Genomic DNA, 22,877 nt, shown 5'->3' with positions numbered 1-22,877 from the left:
CCTGCGAGGCCACGCAAGAGCAATCAGAATTACTGAAGCTTGTTCCTGCTTGATTCTGGCAATCACCCTTGATAGCATCACAAATGGAGGAACCATGTAAATCAGGTTGAATGACCAAAGGGACCAATAGGGCATCTTTGAAAACTTTGCTTTTCAAGTGGGAAGCCATGAGATCTATCTCTAGCAGACCCCAACACCTCACATTTTGGTTGAAAACTTTCCAGACTCAGAGACCATCCCTCTGAGTGAAGAGAGTTGTGAATTAGAAAGTCTGCTTCCCAATTGTCCACACTTGGAATATAGATGGCAGAAATCCTGTAATGGTAGCATTCTGCCCAACTGATGATGCAGGAAACTTCCCTCATCACTATTGGAACTGCAAGTTCCTACCTAATGATGTCTATGAATAAGAGTCCTGTGAGGACTCGAAACTAGTCAGACAGTACTTGTGTCCTATCACCCCTGCCTTGTACTTGACACTTTGTACCTTTTTAGCGTTTAATACAGCGGATGTAGCTGTTCACCTTTTAATGTTGTTCAAATAAAGTATCTGTTCTTGTATGTATCTAGTGGCTGGGTTTCGCCACTGCTACGGCACTCCGTTGGCTCTCTATGGGAAGGTTAACATAGACCGGCGTCACTTCCGGTTGTCTTGCCGCGTCCGTAGTTGTTGCTGGGAACGCCGCTTCTGTATGTTATACTGCCATGATATTGTCTGACTGGAATCTCAGAAAATATTTGTTTCTGAGGTCGGGCCAACTCTGGAAGCCCTGAAGATTGCATGGAGTTCCAGCAAATGTATTGGAAACCTCACCTCCTGAGGAGACCAAACTCCCTGCACTCTCCGAAACCCACAGACTGCACCCCAACCTAGAAGGCTGGAATCTGTGGAAATTACAATCCACACTGAACACAGAAAAGAGGCTACCTGAACCAGGGACTGGTGAGTATGCCACCAATTCAAGGACTGCCTCCTTGTCTTGTGATCTAACAGAACCCTTTGAGATAGTTCCTCCTTTGTCCCAATTCCATTGAGGCAGCATCTCCAATGGGAGGGCATCTGAAGCAGCCACAATGAGACTCACTACACTGAGCTACTGAAGGGAGAGGATTAAGGGCTGTTGCAGCTTCAGTCTGCTCTGTCAGGACATTTTTACAGAATGGATTATGAACCCTAGAAAAAAACCACACAAGTCTAAGGGGTTAATGAACTTTTTGGACGATTTATTTTCCAACTGTGACTCTGAAGCAACTGAATAACCATCTGAATGTGAGACACCGCCAGATGAAATGGAGGAGCATGAACCAGATTGTTGTCCAAGAAAGAAACTACAGAAATTCTTTGAGCTAAAACTACAGACAACATAGTTCCCAGAATTTTTGTGAAAATTCTGGGAGCTGTAACCAGACAAAAAGGGAGGGCCACAAATTTATAATACTTGTCTAGGAAAGCAAAACTTGACATGATCCCTGTGAATAGGGATATGAAAATAAGCATATTTTAGGTCTATGGTAGACATAAACTGACCCTCCTGCACTAAAGGAAGCAAAGTGTGAATTATCTCCATCTTGAAAATGGGAACTTTCATGAATTTTTTCAATATTTAGAGATCCAAAACAGGTGAAAAGTATCTTTATTTCTTTGGTACTATAAAGAGATTTGAATAAAATAACTGGTTTAATTCTTAAGTTGGAACTGGAGCAATTACTCGTATTAGTTCAAATCTCTTACACAAGCCAGAAAAGTCTGGGCCTTTGAAGGATCTTGAGGCACTCTAGACAGAAAGAATCTTAACCAAGGGGGCTTTGAATAAAAACATTTTCAGTACCCCTGGGAAATGATATGTAATACCCTGGGATCCTGAACAGATCTCCTGAAAGAGACTCAACCTGCCCCCCACCAGAGACTAGTCTCGTATACAGGCCACTCTTTCATGCAGTCCTGGAATTTGGGGTAGACTTTTCAGACTGTTTGCTTTTGGACCAAGAATAGTTAGACTTCTGGGATGATTTACATCAGCCAGAGGATGCATCTATCTGAGACTTAGATTGTCGAAAGGTTAGAAAATGTCCTGCAGATCTAGCCTTACCCTTAGATTTCTTATACTAGGGCAGTAAAACTCCCTTACCTCTGTGACTGTGGCAATAATAGCATCCGGACAAGACCTAAACAGAGATTTAACCTGGAAGGGGAGAGAAATCAGTTAGCGTTTAGAAAACCTTATCAGCAGACCAAACCACAATGCTCGCCTAGCTAAAACAGCTAATGCAGCTTTCCACTGCTGCATCACAAATAAAGAAATGTGCTGTTCTTAGGAGATTAATACAATCCTGAATATCATCCAGAGCCGTTTCCCCAGATACACAATTCTGAGAGTTTGTAACACCACACAGCAGTGGCAGCAGTGACACAGGCTACACTGACTGAATACCTACATATAAAACCTGCAAGCTGAAAGGAATGCCTATGAAAACATTCAATTATTCTATCTATAGGATCCTTAAAAGAGGAACTATCCTCCAAAAAAATAGTAGTTTGTCTGACCAAAGTTGAAATAGCTGCATCTATCTTAGGACCAGCCTCCCAAATCTCTGTTTTAATAAAACAAAGAGGAAACATAGATTTAAATTTTGCAGATGGAACAAAAGGAATACCTAGCATGGGAGAAGAGGACGGCTGCTTTGGGGCTGCCTTAAAAAATGTATCAATCCTCTTAACAGGTTGCTTGACTGTAGCAGGACTTTCCTCTACCTCTAAAGCAATTAAAACTTCTCGCAACAATGCATGAATATGCCTGAAATGAAAGGACATCCTCTGCTACAGCAGCAGGGTCCTGAGACTCAGGGATTGATGATCTAAAGCTCTCCCTTTGGGCGATATGATCTAAGAAGTCTCGTCAGTACAACGAGACCATTCAAAAAAATTTTAGAAACACAAAATTTTATCTTGAGGCATGTTTATGTCACTATGCACTATTTGAAGGAGAGACTCTTACGTTAAAATATGAGGACTAAAAAAAATCCTAAAGAATGTGTGCGATTTCTCTCCATGGGGATGAGTTTTTGATCATCAGGCCCTTAGAGAGACTATCCTCAAAAAAAGATTCCTCAGAGTCAGAAACGCCCCTATCATAAATGGGTAACTTAAGAGTGGTCACCCCTAAGGGAAGCGCCTGTGCTTATCAGATAGAGGTAAACAAGTTAAATCTTCAATAGTAGCAGAGTGAATATAATCCTTAAGTTTTTGGAGAAAGTTCAAATGAACTCTCCTGATAGCAATTTTGAAAAAGTATAAACTCTTACACATTCTAAAGCACAGAAAAAAACGTGTTTAGGATTATCAGTAGACTCAACACATAGGGGCCTATCTATCAAGCTCCGAATGGAGCTTGATGCCCCGTGTTTCTGGCGAGCCTGCAGGCTCGCCAGAAACAGCAGTTATGAAGCAGCAGTCACAAAGACCGCTGCTCCATAACCTGTCCGCCTGCTCAGAGCAGGCGGAGAGACATCGCCGGAAACCAACCCTGTCGAGTACGATCAGGTAGATTGACACCCCTATGCTGGCGGCCCATTGGCCGCGAGTCGGTGCAATGCTAAATACGGCGAGCGTATTGCTCGCCGTATTCAGCGAGGTCTGGCGGACCTGATCCGCACTGTCGGATCAGGTCCGCCAGACTTTGATAAATTGGGGTCCTAAAGTACAAAGCTGAGCAATCCTTACAAGGCAAACAAACTAGAAAAGATTAAAGTAACAGAGGATCTCCCTTCTAGATGATGAGCCAGCACACTACAGGCCTGAGCTGCACCAGTTTGCTCTATAGTAACAGTAAGAAATTAGCTTAAAGGGACATTGTACACTAGATTTTTCTTTGCATAAATGTTTTGTAGAGGATCCATTTATATAGCTCATCTGTTAGTGTTTTTATAAAAATGTATAGTTTTGCTTATTTTTTAAGAACATTATGCTGATTTTCAGACTCCTAACCAAGCACCGCAGTGCCAGATGTATACATGTGTTTATAGACTCCTGCAGGCTCCTTTTTATGTTATCTGTCTTTTCATATGCATGGAAGGAAGGTAGTGTCTGCTCTTTTTGTTTACCCAGCCGCTTTCAGTGAGTGTCCCAGACTACCTCATCAACAGTGCTTAACTGGGAACTTCTAAGTAAGTTTTTAAAAGGTTTTATACTGGATTTTTAGTTCAGTATCTGTGCATATTTTTTCTTTATAGCTGTGTCTATTAAATGCAGTTATATGAAAATGTATTTATTTAAAAGAGACAGTCTACTCCAGAATTGTTATTGTTTAAAAAAAAGATAATTCCTTTATTAACCATTCCCCAGTTTTGCGTAACCAACACTGTTATATTAATATATTTTTTACCTCTGTGATTACCTTATACCTAAGCCTCTGTAGATTGCCCTCTTATTTCAGTTCTTTTGACAGACTTGCATTTTAGCCAATCAATGCTGACTCCTAGGCAGGGCCGCCACTAGAAATTTTGGGGCCCCTGACTTAACCATTGATCAGGGCCTCCCCCCTTGACATGTGCTATTTTTGACCAAGTGACTAAAACGTATTTGCACTTTATTCTTAAGTGTCTATTTAAACTTTGAAATGTTGTAAAGGTAGTAACATACAAACACACAGACACACTCATATACTGAACACACACACACACTCACACATAAGGATTCACATATAGACACTCTAGCAGACACGCAAAGAAACACACAAACACACTCAGACACAGACACCCAAACAGACACTTAGCACTTGATTACATTGACCTGACAAGTAATGAGGTAGACTACAGTTTTGTAAAAAAAAAAAAAGGAGATTTAGAAAACAAAATATGGAGTTCTGATTATCTTTTTGTAAAGGAAGACGCCAACTAAATGATAACAGCATGCAGTGGCTGAAAGGAAGGGCCCTGAACTGCCTAAACAATAATTTAAAGGTTAGATGGTGGATTGGTGAATTCCGTAAAGGTCTCATTAGTCTCAAAGTCTGTAGAAAGATGTGAATAATTAGTAGTAAGGTCAAAATGTCCTAAAAAGGAACAGACAATGGACACACACACAAACTCAAACTTGCATATACACCCAAGGAAACACTGACAGAGACAGCCTCAGAAAACACACAAAGACATACACACACACACACACACAGAGACACCCACAGAAAACACACAAAGACATACACACAGAGAGAGACAACCACATAAAACACAGAAAGACATACATACGCACACCCTCACTGAGACATCCACAGAAAACACACATCCTCACAGAGACATCCACAGAAAACAGACATACACACCCACCCTCACAGAGGCATCCAGAGAAAATACACAAAGGCAAACATACACACACCTTCGCAGAGACACCCATAGAAAAAGCTCAGACATATGCACACACCCTCACAGACATCCACAGAAAATGCACAAAGACATACACACCCACCCTCACAGAGAGACCCACAGAAAAAAAATACATACACACTCATAGAGACACAAACCAAAGCACAAAGACAAACACAGACACCCACAGAAACACTCACAGGAGGAAACATTTATGCACCTTGCATCCCCTAAATCAACAGTGTGTGACATGCATGATAAAAAAAATTGCAGAAATTAAGAGATCACTTTTTAAAGAATCATATTTGTAAATGTGTAAACAAAAATAACTGTGAATTCAAAATTGTAAATTAATGATCTGGGTAGATGGCTAGATGAAGAACAGTACTTTTAAAAGGTTGACATATGTTTGTTTGTTTTTTCCCCATTTTCCCCAACCAAGAGCACTACTTCAAATATAGTGTACACATGTTCCCATCTGTCAGCTGTAGTTATGGATTTTGAAAATGCTGTATTCTATATGGTCTTGGTGGAACCATAAGCTGTGGTACTCATACCATTAGATTTGGTTAAATGCAGGATTTAGGCTTGTTGGTATGTATTTCAAAATTAAGTCAGCTGTAGTGTAAACTCAACAGTTTTAAGTTAACCTGTCTCATTTCAAACACTGAGCAATCTTAGTCTGAGTGTATTACATTTTATGCAGATATAAAAATCTTAGATAAAATGCCTCCTTGCATCTGGAAAGTCCTTGCATAAAGGGGCAGTAAACTGGAATGATATATATATATATATATATATATATATATATATATATATATATATATATATATATATATATATATATATATATATATATATATATATATATATATATATATAAATTAAAAAATGCATATCTGCCAAAAGGGCACCTACCATTTGTGTATTGAGGAGGAAACATTTCTGCATGGTTTTAAATATAGAATTTCTACAGCATTGTCAAATAATCATAAATACACTGCTGCTAAAAAATGTTTTTATGGACCCCTGGCCCCACCATACAACTACTACCACACTGAAGTTACAATCTGAAATTGGACAAATAAATAAAGAACTTTTGCTAAGTAAGACCTACCTCCTCTGCAAATGAAAGTGATCTGCCGTCTGACTCAGGAACACACTATACAAACAAATTGCCAAGTCTGTCTCACACTGTGCATAGTGGTTTAGAGCACACTCAGAAATCCTCTCAAATGCTAATACTTTACTCATTGTAATAACATTTCCCATGCTCAATTAGCACTCTGCTGTAGTACCCACTGGTGGCTGCCAAAATGTAAAAAAAATAAAAAAATTTTTTTTTTAGTTCTTGCCTCATGGCCCCCCCCTGGTCCATTGGGCCCCTGACAGGAGTCACCCCTGTCCCCCCCTGATGGCGGCCCTGCTCCTAGGTAACAATGTTTTCTATAAGGCACACATGAAATAGCACTGTCTAGCTGTAACAAAACTGTCAAAATGCACTGAGATAAGAGTCAGCCTTCAAATTAGCCTATGAGCCTACCTAGGTTTAGCTTTAACAAACGATACCATGAGTACAAAGCACATTTAACGATCAAAGCAAATTGGAAAGTTGTTTTTTAAATTGCATGCCCTATCTGAATCATGAACGCTTAATTTTGACTAGACTGTCCCTTTAAACATCAGAGAAAAACAGAAGCAAATAGGCAGTATACAGCACACAAATAGTTAACCCCCCAAAGGGGAGAAAAAAAACACAATGTATCACTGATTAACCCTTAAACAGTAAACATAAACATATAAGGTACTTTTGAAATAAACTATAAAAAAGTAAAAGGCTTGCATAGCATATAACACAGCACACAAAGGATTAAATAAAATTTGTACCCCAAATTTGAAGCCAAGCTCTGATGATCAGAGTGCCTTACCACCTCCACTGGTCCTGGAAACCTTCCTACACATTGTTACAGCAGCACAGTAACAGGATAACATAAATTATGCTTACCTGATAATTTCCTTTTCTTCTGATGGAAAGAGTCCACAGCTGCATTCATTACTTTTGGGAATTAAGAACCTGGCCACCAGGAGGAGGCAAAGACACCTCAGCCAAAGGATTAAATACTACTCCCACTCCCCTCATCCCCCAGTCATTCTGCCGAGGATCAAGGAACAGTAGAAGAAATATCAGGGCGAAAAGGTGCCAGAAGAATATAAGGACGCCCGACACAAAATTACGGGTGGGGAGCTATGGACTCTTTCCATCAGAAGAAAAGGAAATTATCAGGTAAGCATAATTTATGTTTTTCTTGTTAAATGGAAAGAGTCCACAGCTGCATTCATTACTTTTGGGAAACAATACCCAAGCTATAGAGGACACTGAATGCCAAAACGGGAGGGTACAATAGGCGGCCCATACTGAGAGCACCAGGCCTGAACCTCTACCCAATAAAAAATCCCACTTCGTCCGAAGCCGAGACAATTTTTCAAGGAAAAGCCCCATTGACACTGACTCGCAGCCAGTCCAAGAGACCGCAAAACGGACTCGACTGAGCCAACAGTCCACCAAGAGATACCGTCGACCAACAGATGGTCCCCCACCACTCACCCCTCACAAATAAAGGGTGAACCAGCTGAAAACCCCAAGGGAAACAAGGCAAAGGAGGACCAAGGAAACCGAAAGTCCCTCAATACAAAAAACAGCACCTCCAAGAGTGGGCCCAACACACAGAGACCCAAATGAAACCAAACAGGGAAAGAGGCCACACTTATAGTAGGTGAAACCCGGGATAACACCAGGCACGGAGACCGAAAAAAACATCTCACCAACAACCTGCAAGCATGGAACGCACTAAAGAGGCAAAGTCCTCCCAGCGCCTGCCCATAGAATACCCAAGTATTTGACCTTGAACTAGAGTGTAATAGACCCAGGCGAAACCCCAAGTTTGAGAACACAGAGTCTATAACAGGATGACACAGAGGGAGCTTGCAAGGAAGAAAGAAGAAGCAGTCATCGAGAAACGGACCGCACAAAACAGCCCCCGACAGAGGGTACGCTCCAGCCAATCTAAGCTGCCAGAAACCTACTCACTCACAGGTCCCGAAAAAAGAGAACACAAAGCCTCCATCTAGGCCCCCCGATGAGAGAATACCCTCAGAACCCGAAGGAAGAGGAAACCATCTCCTGTCACAGGAGCAAGGAGAAAGGAAAAACCATCTCCTTCAGACTGAGCTATCAAAATAGACTCAGCAAGCTCTCACATCCCAAAGGATACTGTGACCCATAGAGCACTCTGGCATCCTGACCAACAGACCCAGCTGGGCCACCAATACAAGGGAACAAAGATCCCGAAAATGGTACAGGAACGAGCGTAAAGATGGCAGAGCCATCCTCCCAGAGTAAAAGTACAACTCTGAAAACAGACAAGGCCATAGACCCAAGGATCTATCAAAACAAGGCCCCACAGTCTGACATGGAACCAGCAAGATTCCAGGGGAAACCCAGTCAACTTTACACTTCCTGACCAGGAGAAGCCCCTAAGAAGGGCTCCGACTCCCTAAGAAGAGAATATCCCCTAAAGAAAAAGGAAAGAGGTCGGAAGTCAAATATACTAGAAAGGACCCCTTCACAAGTGGTTTGCCCAACAAAGGCACAGCCAACCCATTCGCCTGCAGAGCAGAGAATCCATGTGTACACTGGCAAACTAACAGGGGAATGCAACCATAAGGCGCACCAGAAACTGGAAATCAGCGCTAGCAGCTGGGTAGAAACCCGTCAATCTTGAGGCGCAAGCCACCTACCTAACCCCAGATGACATGGGTTACTCTGTGGCAAGGAGTAATAAATACTCCGATAAACCGGACCAACCCTGACCCGGTTAGGTAGATGGAGCAAGGACATAGCTCCCGTTCCCACCAGCGTGGAACATCCCGACCAGCCCTGAGAACCAAAACAAACCAAAACTGGGACAGGAGCAATGCCCCAGAAAAGGAAGACTCAGGAAGAAAAACAGGTCCGGTATCTAATAGTTCAGGCAATTATACCCTAGAACTAAACACCCCTACTGGTGAAAAAAACAGACAAAGGGAATGAAGCATATCCAGAGAATCCGAACAGCAAAGAGAACTCAAAAGCCCCATCCAAAGGAAGGAACCACCCGTAGATAAAGTCCAACTCTCCAAGGAGCAAGGCTAGAAGCCAAATGATGGGACTTCACAATGGCCCCAGGTCAACAAAAGGGATACCTCGAAGTTCAAAAAACCCACTAGCAGGGCTAGTCTCCCCATCACCTCCACACAGGCAGAGGACACAGAGGAGAGAAAGGTGCTAAGCCTTCCCAGCTCCGGAAAACCCTGAGCTAAGCAAGTCCCTACAGGGAGCAACCAACGTCTGGAACACAGATCACCAAGGAGATCTAACTCAGCAGGAGACAATGGAAGAAGACCCAAAGGTCCCATAACTTAGACAGACCTTACTCGGCCCGGAGTAAAAACCGTTAAGGTGCCAAAATTTGCAACAGGTTTTAAAAAAGAAAACATTCTGCATGCCGTACAGCTATCCATACAAGCTGATGGATAAAGCCCCAATAGGACCATACAGAAGACTAAAACTGAAGACCAAACCACTCCTCAGTGGTAACGGGGCGTTATGCCCGCCAGCCCTCCCCATGTGGAGGAGAAAACTCTAGGTTCTGATGAAATCAGATGTCAAATAACACGACGCAGCGAAGCTGCCCGGTCATCTATGACTGAATGCTATAAGGACTAAAACAATCCTTTCCTGCCTCGCAACCTACAGGTCCCTCTAGAATGCTTAGTTGAACATAAAAACAAAATAACTTAAACAGTGCCACACGTCTGAACAGCCACAAACCAAATGAACCCGACAGGACTAGCCTGTACTCAGGGTCCTAACCGGCAAGCTGTATAAATTCTCCCACATAGGGGAAAATAAAAAACAGACCTTATTAAACATAGGACTAACATATCCAAACAACTTTTGGAGAAGTAAGAAAAGTATCAATCCCAGATGGTTCCCGAAGGAAAACACAAATAAAAGACATCCTATCGGATACAACATAAAATATAAGGCAACCCGAAGGTTAACGCCCAAAAAAGACACAGGCCTACCCGCAGGACCAGCCAAACAGAGCCCTATCTTTCAAAAAACGGGGAAAGATCTCAAATAAAGACAAACAGGAGATAACCCTACATGTCTAATGAGGTGCACCATTCGAATTATCAGACTCAAAGTTCCCATATCTGTTAACGATAGGGTCATTCAATAGCTGAAAAAGATGTCTAAGCAACACATTAAGGGACGCAATCCTGTAACGAAAGGCACAACACTCCGGAACAGTTACACCCGCAGGGAACTGTAGAGGCCCACCTCAAGGCGGAAGACCCGGGACAATATCTGAAAGCGAAAATGTGCTGAAACCTCCGGGGGGAAACACCACCCCGCGCACAGGAACCATAAACTGGGCTACCCGCATGTGTAGGAGGAAGAATCGGTAGGGAACTCACCCCCTGGAGGACAGGACCCCCAGAGGCGGATGGCTCAGCAGACCCCTGATTCCCAGAGCCAGAGAAACCGGGTGCTCTCATATGGCATATGGAACAAAACTGGTTGACAGGAGACAACGAGGCCAAACCGGATTCGTCACCAGACACAGAATCTGAAATCATAATCGTCTCGGTATCAGCACAGTCTCAGCATAACTGTAAAGAGGATATATAAATATGGACTATAAACAGTAAAAAACAAAAACGGCACCTGATACCACCAATGGCTGGGGCACTCACCACCTCCTATGACCAGAACCCTGCGGACTAGAATAACTCAGTTGCCACACTGTCGGGAATGTGGAAATGGGAAACAGAGCTTAACCACACCCGGACACAGAGTGAACGGTACAGTCCAAAAAGCATGCCCAGCCAAAAGGCCTCACTTCTAAAGGCCTCAAAATTCCAAACCACGAGCCCATAAACCTCACACATAAGCAGGATGAATCACATAACAAACATGATTATAAACCCCCCTGTCCAATAACCCCCCTCAGGAGATATTAACCCTCGATTCCAAGATACTAACAGAGACTCACTGAGATTCTTATGTTCTAAGTTAAACCCACAAGGTGATAGCCTCACGGGAAACATTCACATTACAGTACATTGAATAAAGTAAAATTAAATGATTACCGGAATCTACGCCATGGAACAGGAACATGGCCTTTCAAGTGTGACGGATAGTAGCATCGCCTCTGCCATGGACTTGAGAGAAGAAAGCAGGCAGCAGAACGAAGTTCGACAACGCAAATTGCTTGAGGAGCTGTTAACAAGAGTCAGGATGGTTTCGCAGAAAGAAACTTCCTGCATCTCCGGACTCTAACTTTCATCCAAACCCTCACAGAGAGGCTGACAGGACTACTTAAAACTCCTGTCCCATGCAGAAGAGTACTACCCTTCATAAGAGACAAAAACAAAAATTAAAAATTCTGACACGTCTCTGCCAACCTCCTGGGACGAAAGGCAAAGAATGACTGGGGGATGAGGGGAGTGGGAGGAGTATTTAAGTCTTTGGCTGGAGTGTCTTTGCCTCCTCCTGGTGGCCAGGTTCTTAATTGCCAAAAGTAATGAATGCAGCTGTGGACTCTTTCCATTTAAGAAGAAAAAGTTATAACACATAAAAGGCGAGATGAAGAGCAGGCTAAAACTGATAATTCTTAATGCCCCTGCAAAGGCACCAAACAGCTCACTGTAGACAAGGGGATTAGTGCACAAATCCACATTTCACCTGGGAGGTCCACAACATTTCTCACTAAAAAAAAGTCCCTTCACTGCCGGGCTGAAAAACTTTTTGTCTGCCCTTCTGAATGACAGGTTACTGCAAGGAGGATTCAGGCCTCAGTTCAGTTAGAGATTCCCCTTTCAAACAATGAGAAGACCTTGCACTTCACTTTCACCTCACTCCTCATCAAGGAGGTAATAGAAAATGACACAGGATCATGAGAAGTGGGAGGGATTTAAAGTTCTGCTGTGTTGGGATGTCTTTTGCCTCCTCCTAGTGGTCGGGAGGGGAATTTTCCCCATATGTTATAGTTTGTGGACTCTCACCATCTGATGAAAGAAATTAGTGTATTGTATATCTATGTATTACATAACATTATTTTGTCCATTTATGTTTAACTCACCAGTGCCATATTTAAATGAAACATTCTTCTATGGAATGTTGGCTAATTTGAAAAGAGACTTTCTGACCTCAGTGTCCTGAAAGCTTGTACCTCCCTAGTATTTAACCCTTAAAGGTATCATGTGTACATCATTTCAGTTACTTTTCTGGAAAAGGATTTATGCATTCATCTAGCTCATAGAAACCAAGTTTAATATAAAAGTAATTTTCTCTGATCTATTATTTCTATGAATGTAAGACTTTATCAGAAAATGTGGATACTAGAGTTTCCTATTCTCTCACACAGACCCACATTAAAGCATTTTCTCTTCTGCAAGAAGTGTGTTCAATTCAATTATACTAGGCAGTTTTTATAGACCATCACGTGACCAGCTAACATCCAGGCGCAACAAAAATGTTGTATTTATATAAGCCTAGGAAATGGGGTTAAACTCATAAGTAAAATCATCTCCCAAAAAGCAATGCACTACTGGTGACGGTTGCTCACTATCATAATTGAGCTTTCCCAATTTTTTGACTAGTTAATGATGTTGCAGAAGGGTCCCTTGGGTTTTGGAAAGCTAATACTGGAGCTTGAGCCTTTAAAGGTTGTGTTCAGGCACAATGGCAACTGTTGAAAATATAACTGCTGGTATCTGCAGGTCCCGTGGTAAAAAAGATTAAGATTATGCTCATAGCGTTCAACACACAAAAACTACCAAATAAGGAGGGGGCATACAGGCTTTCTTTTCATTCTATGAAGGGCCTTTTGGTAACAGAAACATGTGATAGAATTATTTGTCAGCTATTATTCAACATGAATTGTGTTAATTACAGCAACTATTGCACATTTCTTTTCTGAACTTGAAATGAAAAATAAATAAATACGGCTCAGCAGAATCATTCGCAAAGAAATGTATGTTCATTTGATTCACCAACAACAACACACTCAAGCACATTACATACCTATGTATATAGAACCCAACCCAAGATCTCAAGTATGTAAATAAAATGATTTTGTTATCCACAATCAGAACATACCTAGACAGTGAGGGCAATTTATTAACCTGCATTGACTGCTTCAAAATGCTGAGAAGCGCATATCAACGTAGAAATCTTGGCATAAACTTACTTCACCACCTCCATAGGAAGCAAAGTTTGTAAAACTGAATTGTGGGTGTGGTGAGGGGTGTATTTATAGGCATTTTGAGGTTTGGGAAACTTTGCCCCTCCTGGTAGGATTGTATCCCATACGTCACTAGCTCATGGACTCTTACCAATTACATGAAAGAAAAAATAAATTAGGAACACATACAGATTGCTTTCAAAAGTTTAACTCTGTGTGATATATTTGAAAGCAATTAGTGATACAGAGGCCAGATAGAGAGGGGCAGTCAGGGCAATGGTAACTAGAATCCTTCCTCACTCTTTTTTATAGCAGATTCTGCATCTTTTCTGGGGTGTTTTTTTGCTGGCAGTGGGGGGGATCCTAGTGGGAAAATGCCTGCCGCAGAGTCACTCGACATTTTCAGATTGAACAGTGGAAGGATTAAGGGGTCTGGTTAAAAAATATATTGAAATTCCCAGGTATACCCAGTACTGCATTCACAAAGTTTATAAAATTTTACACCATAGCGTGACCTCTTTGATGGTCTATATTGCTTCAAAAGCAATCTCCCCTTTAATTTCATGAGGGACTCATTAATGCAAATGTCCTGCTCAGGGATGTAAATGTCTTTAAATTTTGGGACAGGTGGATTGTCAGGGGCCTTAGTTTAAATAACCTGTCATGCAGGGGGTCATTTCTGGGGGGGCACTGGGTATTATCAAAATGGAGAAACCGAATCAACAGCTCATATATGTCCCTCTTCATAACCCCTGGAAAAAGAGGGGTAGCCAGGATGGGGTTCTGGCTCCAGTATGATCGTATGCTGGGTTTCTTCACAATCCCCACTATTAAATCAAGGGCCCAAAACGTTTTAATCTCCGGTATGTCAATGGGGTGCCAGGTATTTTTTCTGACATACAGAGATTGGGGTTTTTTGGACAGATTCTGGCTTGCATATACATTTGTTTGAGCAACTATATGCTCAAACATGGTATCTGTCAGAATCAGGGAGATATAGTTTATTGGCTCACACACTGGAACATCACTTGTGATGCCATGAGTCTCTGTAAACTCTGGCATTTTCTGGGGCATTAAAATTTGGGGGTAGCCAATTGTGTTCATTTGTGTGACGCCTTTTTTAGGTGGCGGCAGGGAGCACCAGCATTAGATGTATCACTCAGGGGCTCTATATCTGATGCTGTAAGGGTTGCGCTGTCAGACAGAGCAGAGAGGGTTTCACTCCCTGAATCTTCAGCAAGATTGGCATAAGCCACTTCTGCTGAATAGCGTGCCATAAGGGATTTTTTTCAATACAAATTACCACTACACCACCACCAATTCCCACTTCACCTACCCCAAATATAAACTTAAAAAAAAAATAGAAAAGCACTAGGAAGATTAGTGATTGGGAACAGCAGGGAAGGGGTTAACAATAACTAAAGATCCCCACAAATAAAGGTTTGGGCACTGATCAAAGCCCTGACAGGCTCATCACTGTGATATTAGGCTGATCACAGTAGCAGCTCAGTGATTAGCAGCAATATATATATATATATATATATATATATATATATATATATATATATATATATATATATATTTGTCACCCCCACAAATAAACCCAAAAAGCTTTTGATCAGCACTGATCAAAGCCCTAACAGGCTAACCAAGTTATATTAGGCTGATCACAGTAGCAGCTCTGTGATCAGCAGCAAAATATATATATATATATTTTTTGTATTTATATTTTTTCCCTCTCTAGCTTTCTACAGCACACCAAACGCTAAACTGACTTCCTCTCTCTCTCTCAGATCGCACTGAGGGAAGAGAGGAAGCAGATACACTTTTAACAGCCAATGATTCCACTCATTGGCTGTTACAGTGTTACAGGGGACAATCGATACACCCCCTCCATGCTGATTGGATCCTGGGGGAGTGCCTAAGGTGCTAGTCACATCCCCCAACCGGATCCATAACAAAAAAATAACGGAGGGGGCACAGAAGCTACAAACCGTTATGACGTTCTATTCCGTCATAACGGCTCTAAAGCCCAGTGTAATTATGATGGAATAGAACGGCATAACGGCGGTAAAAGGCACTTAAACTGAATATAAGACAGCATATAAAGGGTTAAATAAAAATTGTACCCCAAATTTGAAGCCAAGCCCTGATGATCAGAGTACCTTACCACTTCCACTGGTCCTGAGAACATTCCTACACGCTGAAAATGTTACAGCAGAATAGGAAAAGGAAAGGATTAAATAAACTACCTAAAACTGAAAACTCTTAGCAAGCCGGCACTACAGGTGAGCGATAAAAGCTAAAACCTGAAGGTAAAAAAACATAATTTATGTAAGAACTTACCTGATAAATTCATTTCTTTCATATTGGCAAGAGTCCATGAGCTAATGAAGTATGGGATATACAATCCTACCAGGAGGGGCAAAGTTTCCCAAACCTCAAAATGCCTATAAATACACCCCCTCACCACACCCACAATTCAGTTTAATGAATAGCCAAGCAGTGGGGTGATAAAGAAAGGAGTAAAAAACATCAAAAAAGGGATTTGGAAATAATTGTGCTTTATACAAAAAATCATAACCACCATAAAAAGGGTGGGTCTCATGGACTCTTGCCAATCTGAAATAAATTTATCAGGTAAGTTCTTACACAAATTTTGTTTTCTTTCATGGAATTGGCAAGAGTCCATGAGCTAGTGACATATGACGTATAGTAATACCCAAGATGTGGAACTCCACAAGAGAGTCACTAGAGAGGGAGGGATAAAAATAATAACAGCCATTTTCCGCTGAAAAAAATTAATCCACAACCCAAAATATAAGTTTATTCTCATAAATGAAAAGAAAAAACTTAAACATAAGCAGAGGAATCAAACTGAAACAGCTGCCTGAAAAACTTTTCTACCAAAAACTGCTTCAGAAGCAAATAGATCAAAACGGTAGAATTTAGTAAATGTGTGCAAAGACCAAGTTGCTGCTTTGCAAATCTGATCAACTGAAGCTTCATTCTTAAAAGACCAAGAAGTGGAAACTGATCTAGCAGAATGAGCTGTAATTCTCTGAGGCGGGGCCTGACCCGACTCCAAATAAGCCTGATGAATCAAAAGCTTTAACTAATATGCCAAGGAAATGGCAGAAGCCTTCTGACATTTCCTAGAACCAAAAAAGATAACAAATAGACTAGAAGTCTTCCTGAAATCTTTAGTAGCTTCAACATCATATTCCAAAGCTCTTACAACATCAAAAGAATGTAAGGATCTCTCCAAAGAATTCTTAGGATTAGGACACAAAGAAGGAACAACAATCTCTCTATTAATGTTGTTAGAATTCACAACCTTAGGTAGAAATTTAAATGAAGTCCGCAAAACTGCCTTATCCTGATGGAAAATCAGAAAAGGAGATTCACAAGAAAGAGCAGATAATTCGGAAACTCTTGTAGCAAAAGAGATGGCCAAAAGGAACAACACTTTAAAAGAAAGTAGTTTAATGTCCAAAGAATGCATAGGCTCAAACAGAGGAGCCTGTAAAGCCTTCAAAACCAAATTAAGACTCCAAGGAGGAGAAATTGATTTAATGACAGGCTTGATACGGACCAAAGCCTGTACAAAACAGTGAATATCAGGAAGCTTAGCAATCTTTCTATGAAATAAAACAGAAAGAGCAGAGATGTGTCCCTTCAAGGAACTTGCAGACAAACCTATATCTAAACCATTCTGAAGAAACTGTAAAATTCTAGGTATTCTAAAATAATGCCAGGAGAATTTATGAGAATACCATGAAATACAAGTCTTCCAAACTCGATAATAAATCTTCCTAGAAACAGATTTACGAGCCTGTAACAGTATTAATCACTAAATCAGAGAAACCTCTATGACTAAGCACTAGGTGTTCAATTTCCATACCTTCAAATTTAATGATTTGAGATCCTGATGGAAAAACGGACCTTGAGACAGAAGGTCTGGTCTTAAAGGAAGTGGCCAAGGTTGGCAACTGGACATCCAACAAGATCCGCATACCAAAACCTGTGAGGCCATGCTGGAGCTACCAGCAACACAAACGATTGTTCCATGATGATCTTGGAGATCACTCTTGGAAGAAGAACTAGAGGCGGGAAAATATAAGCAGGTTGGTAACACCAAGGAACTGCTAACGCATTCACAGCCTCCGCCTGAGGATCCCTGGCCCTGGACAGGTACCTGGGAAGTTTCTTGTTTAGATGAGAAGCCATCAGATCTATTTCTGGAAGACCCCACATCTGAACAATCTGAGAAAACACATCTGGATGGAGCGACCACTCCCCTGGATGTAAAGTCTGACGGCTGAGATAATCCGCTTCTCAATTGTCTACACCTGGGATATGAAGCACAGAAATTGGACAGGAGCTGGATTCCACACTAGCAAGTATCAGAGATACTTCTTTCATGATTGACATATGCCACAGTTGTGATAGGGTCTGTCTGAAAACAAATGAACGGTTCTCTCTTCAACAGAGGTCAAACCTGAAGAGCCCTGAAAATAGCACAGAGTTCTAAAATATTGATCGGTAACCTCGCCTCTTGAGATTTCCAAACCCCTTGTGCTGTCAGAGATCACCAGACAGCTCACCAACCTGAAAGACTTGCATCTGTTGTGATCACAGTCCAGGTTGGACAAACAAAAGAGGCCCCTTGAACTATACAATGGTGATCTAACCACCAAGTCAGAGAAAGTCGAACATTGGGATTTAAGGATATTAATTGTGATATCTCTGTATAATCCCTGCACCATTGATTCAGAATACAAAGCTGGAGAGGTCTCATATGAAAACGAGCAAAGGGGATCGTGTCCGATGCTGCAGTCATGAGACCTAAAACTCCCATGCACATAGCTACTGAAGGGAATGATTGAGACTGAAGGTTCCGACAAGCTGAAACCAATTTTAATCGTCTCTTGTCTGTTAGAGACTGAATCATGGACACTAAATCTATCTGTAAACCTAAAAAGGTGACCCTTGTCTGAGGAATAAAGGAATTTTTTGGTAAATTGATCCTCCAACCATGTCTTTGAAGAAACAACACTAGTTGATTTGTGTGAGATTCTGCAGAATTTAAAGACTGAACAAGTACCAAGATATCGTATACATAAGGAAACACTGCAATACCCTGTTCTCTGATTACAGAGAGTAGGGCACCAAGAACCTTTGAAAAGATTCTTGGAGCAGTCGCTAGGCCTAATGGAAGAGCGACAAATTTGTAATGCTTGTCTAGAAAAGAGAATCTCAGAAACTGATAGTGGTCTGGATGAATCTGAATATGAAGATATGCATCCTGTAAGTCTATCGTGGACATATAATGCTATTGCTGAACAAAAGGCAGAATAGTCCTTATAGTCACCATTTTGAAAGTTGGCACTCTTACAAAACGATTCAAAATTTTCAGATCCAGAACTGACCTGAATGATTTTTCTTTCTTTGGGACAATGAATAGATTTGAATAAAACCCCAGACCCTGTTCCTGAAACAGAACTGGTATGATTACCCCTGAAAGCTCCAGGTCTGAAACACACTTCAGAAAAGCCTTAGCCTTTACTGGATTTGCTGGGATGCGTGAGAGAAAAAATCTTCTCACAGGAGGTCTTACTCTGAATCCTATTCAGTACCCTTAAGAGACAATACTCTGAATCCATTGATTTTGGACAGAATCTTCCCAAATGTCTTGGAAGAATCTTAATCTGCCCCCTAAAAGCTGAACTGGAATAAGGGCCGCACCTTCATGCAGACTTGGGGGCTGGCTTTGGTTTCTTAAACGGTTTGGATTTACTCCAACTTGAAGAAGGTTTCCAATTGGAACCAGATTCTTTGGGGGAAGGATTAGATTTCTGTTCCTTATTTTATCAAAAGGAATGAAAACAGTTAGAAGCTTTAGGTCTTTTATCCTGAGGCAAAAAAATTCCCTTCCCCCCAGTGACAGTTGAAATAATCAAATCCAACTGAGAACCAAATAAATTATTACCTTGGAAAGAAATAGATAGTAATCTAGACTTAGATAACATGTCAGCATTCCAATATTTGAGCCACAAAGCTCTTCTAGCTAAAATAGCTAAAGACATAGATTTAACATCAATTTTGATGATATCAAAAATGGCATCACAGATAAAATGATTAGCATGTTGAAGCAAGCGAACAATGCTAGACAAATCAGGATCCTTTTCCTGTTGCACTAAACTTTACAACCAAAAAGTTAATGCAGCTGCAACATCAGCCATAGAAATGGCAGGCCTGAGAAGATAGCCAGAATATAAATAAGCTTTCCTTAGATAAGATTCAAGTTTCCTATCTAAAGGGTCCTTAAAGGAAGTACTATCTTCCATAGGAATAGTAGTACGTTTGGCAAGAGTAGAAATAGCCCAATCAACTTTGGGGATCTTTTCCCAAAACTCCAATCTAACTGCTGGCAAAGGATACAATTTTTTAAACCTTGAAGAAGGGATAAAAGATGTACCAGGCCTATTCCATTCCTTAGAAATCATATCAGAAATAGCATTAGGAACGGGAAAAACCTCTGGAGTAACCACAGGAGGTTTATAAACAGAATTTAAACGTTTACTAGTTTTAGTATCAAGAGGACTAGTTTCCTCAATATCCAATGTAATCAACACCTCTTAACAAGGAACGAATATACTCCATTTTAAATAAATAAGTAGATTTGTCAGTGTCAATATCTGAGGAAGGATCTTCTGAATCCGATAGATCCTCATCAGAGGAGGATAATTCAGTATGTTGTCGGTCATTTGAAATTTCATCAACTTTATGAGAAGTTTTAAAAGACCTTTTACGTTTATTAGAAGGCGGGATAGCAGACAAAGCCTTCTGAATCGCATCAGCAATAAAATCTTTTATATTCACAGGGATATAATGTACATTAGATGTTGAAGGAACAATAGGCATTGTACTATTACTGATGGATACATTCTCTGCATGTAAAAGCTTATCATGACAACTATTACATGCCACAGCTGGAGATATAATCTCCACAAATTTACAACAGATACACTTAGCTTTGTTAGAGCTGTTATCAGGCAGCAGGGTTCCAACAGTGGTTTCTGAGACAGGATCAGACTGAGACATCTAATCAAATGTAAGAGAAAAAAACAACATATGAAGCAAAATTATCAATTTCCTTATATGGCAGTTTCAGGAATGGGAAAAAAATGCTAACAGCATAGCCCTCTGACATAGAAAAAGGCAAGAAGCATATAGGAATGGGGTTTTAAATAATGAAATTATTTGGCGCCAAGTATGACGCACAATGCAAAATGACATTTTTTTGGCGCTAACAACAGCTGGAAATGACACACTCGCGTCATTGCAGACGCAACCTTGTGCAAGGAAACTCGGCGTCAACTAAGACGCCGGAAATTACGAATTTGCGTCACCGGACGTACCTTCGCGCCCAAAAAATTATTGCGCCAAAAATGACGCAATAAACATCTGCATTTTGCGATCTCGCGAGCCTAATTTTGCTCGTGCAAATTTTATGAAAAAGCAGTCAATTTGGAAACAAAAAAAACTATACCCCAGGTAAGAAAAATATTTTCCTAAATATGTTTTTTATCTCACCTGCAGCAACCTGCTTCTAGTAGACAAGAACATCCTAACCAGTGAGAGCACAATGCCAAGGATCTGAATTAGTAACAGCATCTACAACTCAGGGGATTGGTGGACAAGTCCACATTTCACCTGGAAAGGGCTGTGGATCCACAAGGAGCAGCTCACTGTAGACAAGGGGATTGGTGAACAAGTCCACATCTCACCTGGGAGGCCTGCAATATTTTCTCACTCAGGCCCTGATATTCAAAACCTCTCTGCTCAGGTGAGATTTTCTAAAATGATCTTCCAGCACTGCAATATTCCTAATGAAATTTTCAAAACGCAGATTTTGCTTTACTTCTTCAAGGGGCATTCCCTGCATTTCTGTATGTGAAGAATAGAAAAGCCCAGAGCAATATAGCACTGCATTACATGAGTTTACATTGTGCGTTCGATTTCTTTTATCACTTTACACTTCAGATTACATTTTATTACATTTAAACTTAGCACTTTTTATTTTGTATTTTATTTTGTGTAAAGCAGAGTATTTAGGATTGTGATTTTACAAATTATGGTTATAGAGCAGACTTCAGAGGCAGAACTGACTGAATTTTCTAAGAAAAAGGGAGGAACCTGGAAATCCAAGAGAGATGAGAGATTCCATAGAAAGTAATTAAACTCTCTGGGATACAACATTTCACATGGGAGAGAGAAGGTAACTGGAGTTCCCCTGGGGCTAAAATGAAGGCTCCGTTTGCATCAATTCCAAATTAAACTGAAATGTTTTTGTTTTTTGTAAATTAACTTTTTATTGAGGACAAGGAAACTGACATTTACAACATAGTTTGAGACATTAGGCATGCAACAATGACATAGAATCCCAATATCTATACAGGATATATTCATGTTGTACAGTTTATTATTGACATGAGCTCAACTACCCCATATCTCACAGACTAGCCTTAATCTGTTTACTTTATTTTCGGTTTCTCAATGACTGTTAGGAGCCTAATGCTACTAGTCATATCAACATCCCCAATCCTCATTTACTTTAATAAAACCAACTCAATTCAAATAAACATAACTGGTACATTTCTCAACAAGTTATCGATCCAACATTACAACCTGTGTGCTCTAAGGAACCCAAAATAGGCCGTTGTAGTGAAGAAAAAAAAAAAAAAAAAAAAAAGGGAAGATAAACCCTCAGCCAGCCCTCTTTCCCCCCCGTGTCATCCAATGTTTGATACAGGAATCCCCACTCCCCCCTCAAAGAGGCAGTCAGCATATGTTCAGTGTGGGTGAAAGGGGCAAGAACTTGCCTCTGTAAAGCAAGGCTCAGAGTAGCAATGTATACCTGCCACTTGTTTAAGAAGTGTTTTAGTCGTTTAGTAGTGCCCATCCTAGTGTCCAGTTGTTCTATGAGCAGCTGCCTGTGTAAATATGTTTGAATGTTATAAAGGAGGGAGCAGTCTTCACCATCCATACCCTTAAGATAACCTTTCTTGCAGTCAGAATTATCGTAGTGAGTAGAGGGCCATGTCTGGGACTCTGCTCTTTCCAGTCTAAAAAGCAAATTTAATCAATTCCAATTTTAACCCTAATTGCTAAGGTGTTGGTAATCCAATAGGCGACCTTTCCCCAAAACTGTCCAAC

The sequence above is a fragment of the Bombina bombina genome, chromosome 5, assembly GCF_027579735.1.
Source record: "Bombina bombina isolate aBomBom1 chromosome 5, aBomBom1.pri, whole genome shotgun sequence".
In the NCBI taxonomy this organism is placed as follows: Eukaryota; Metazoa; Chordata; class Amphibia; order Anura; family Bombinatoridae; genus Bombina; species Bombina bombina.
The sequence above is the reverse complement of the archived record's forward strand: the minus strand, read 5'-3'. Positions refer to the sequence as shown.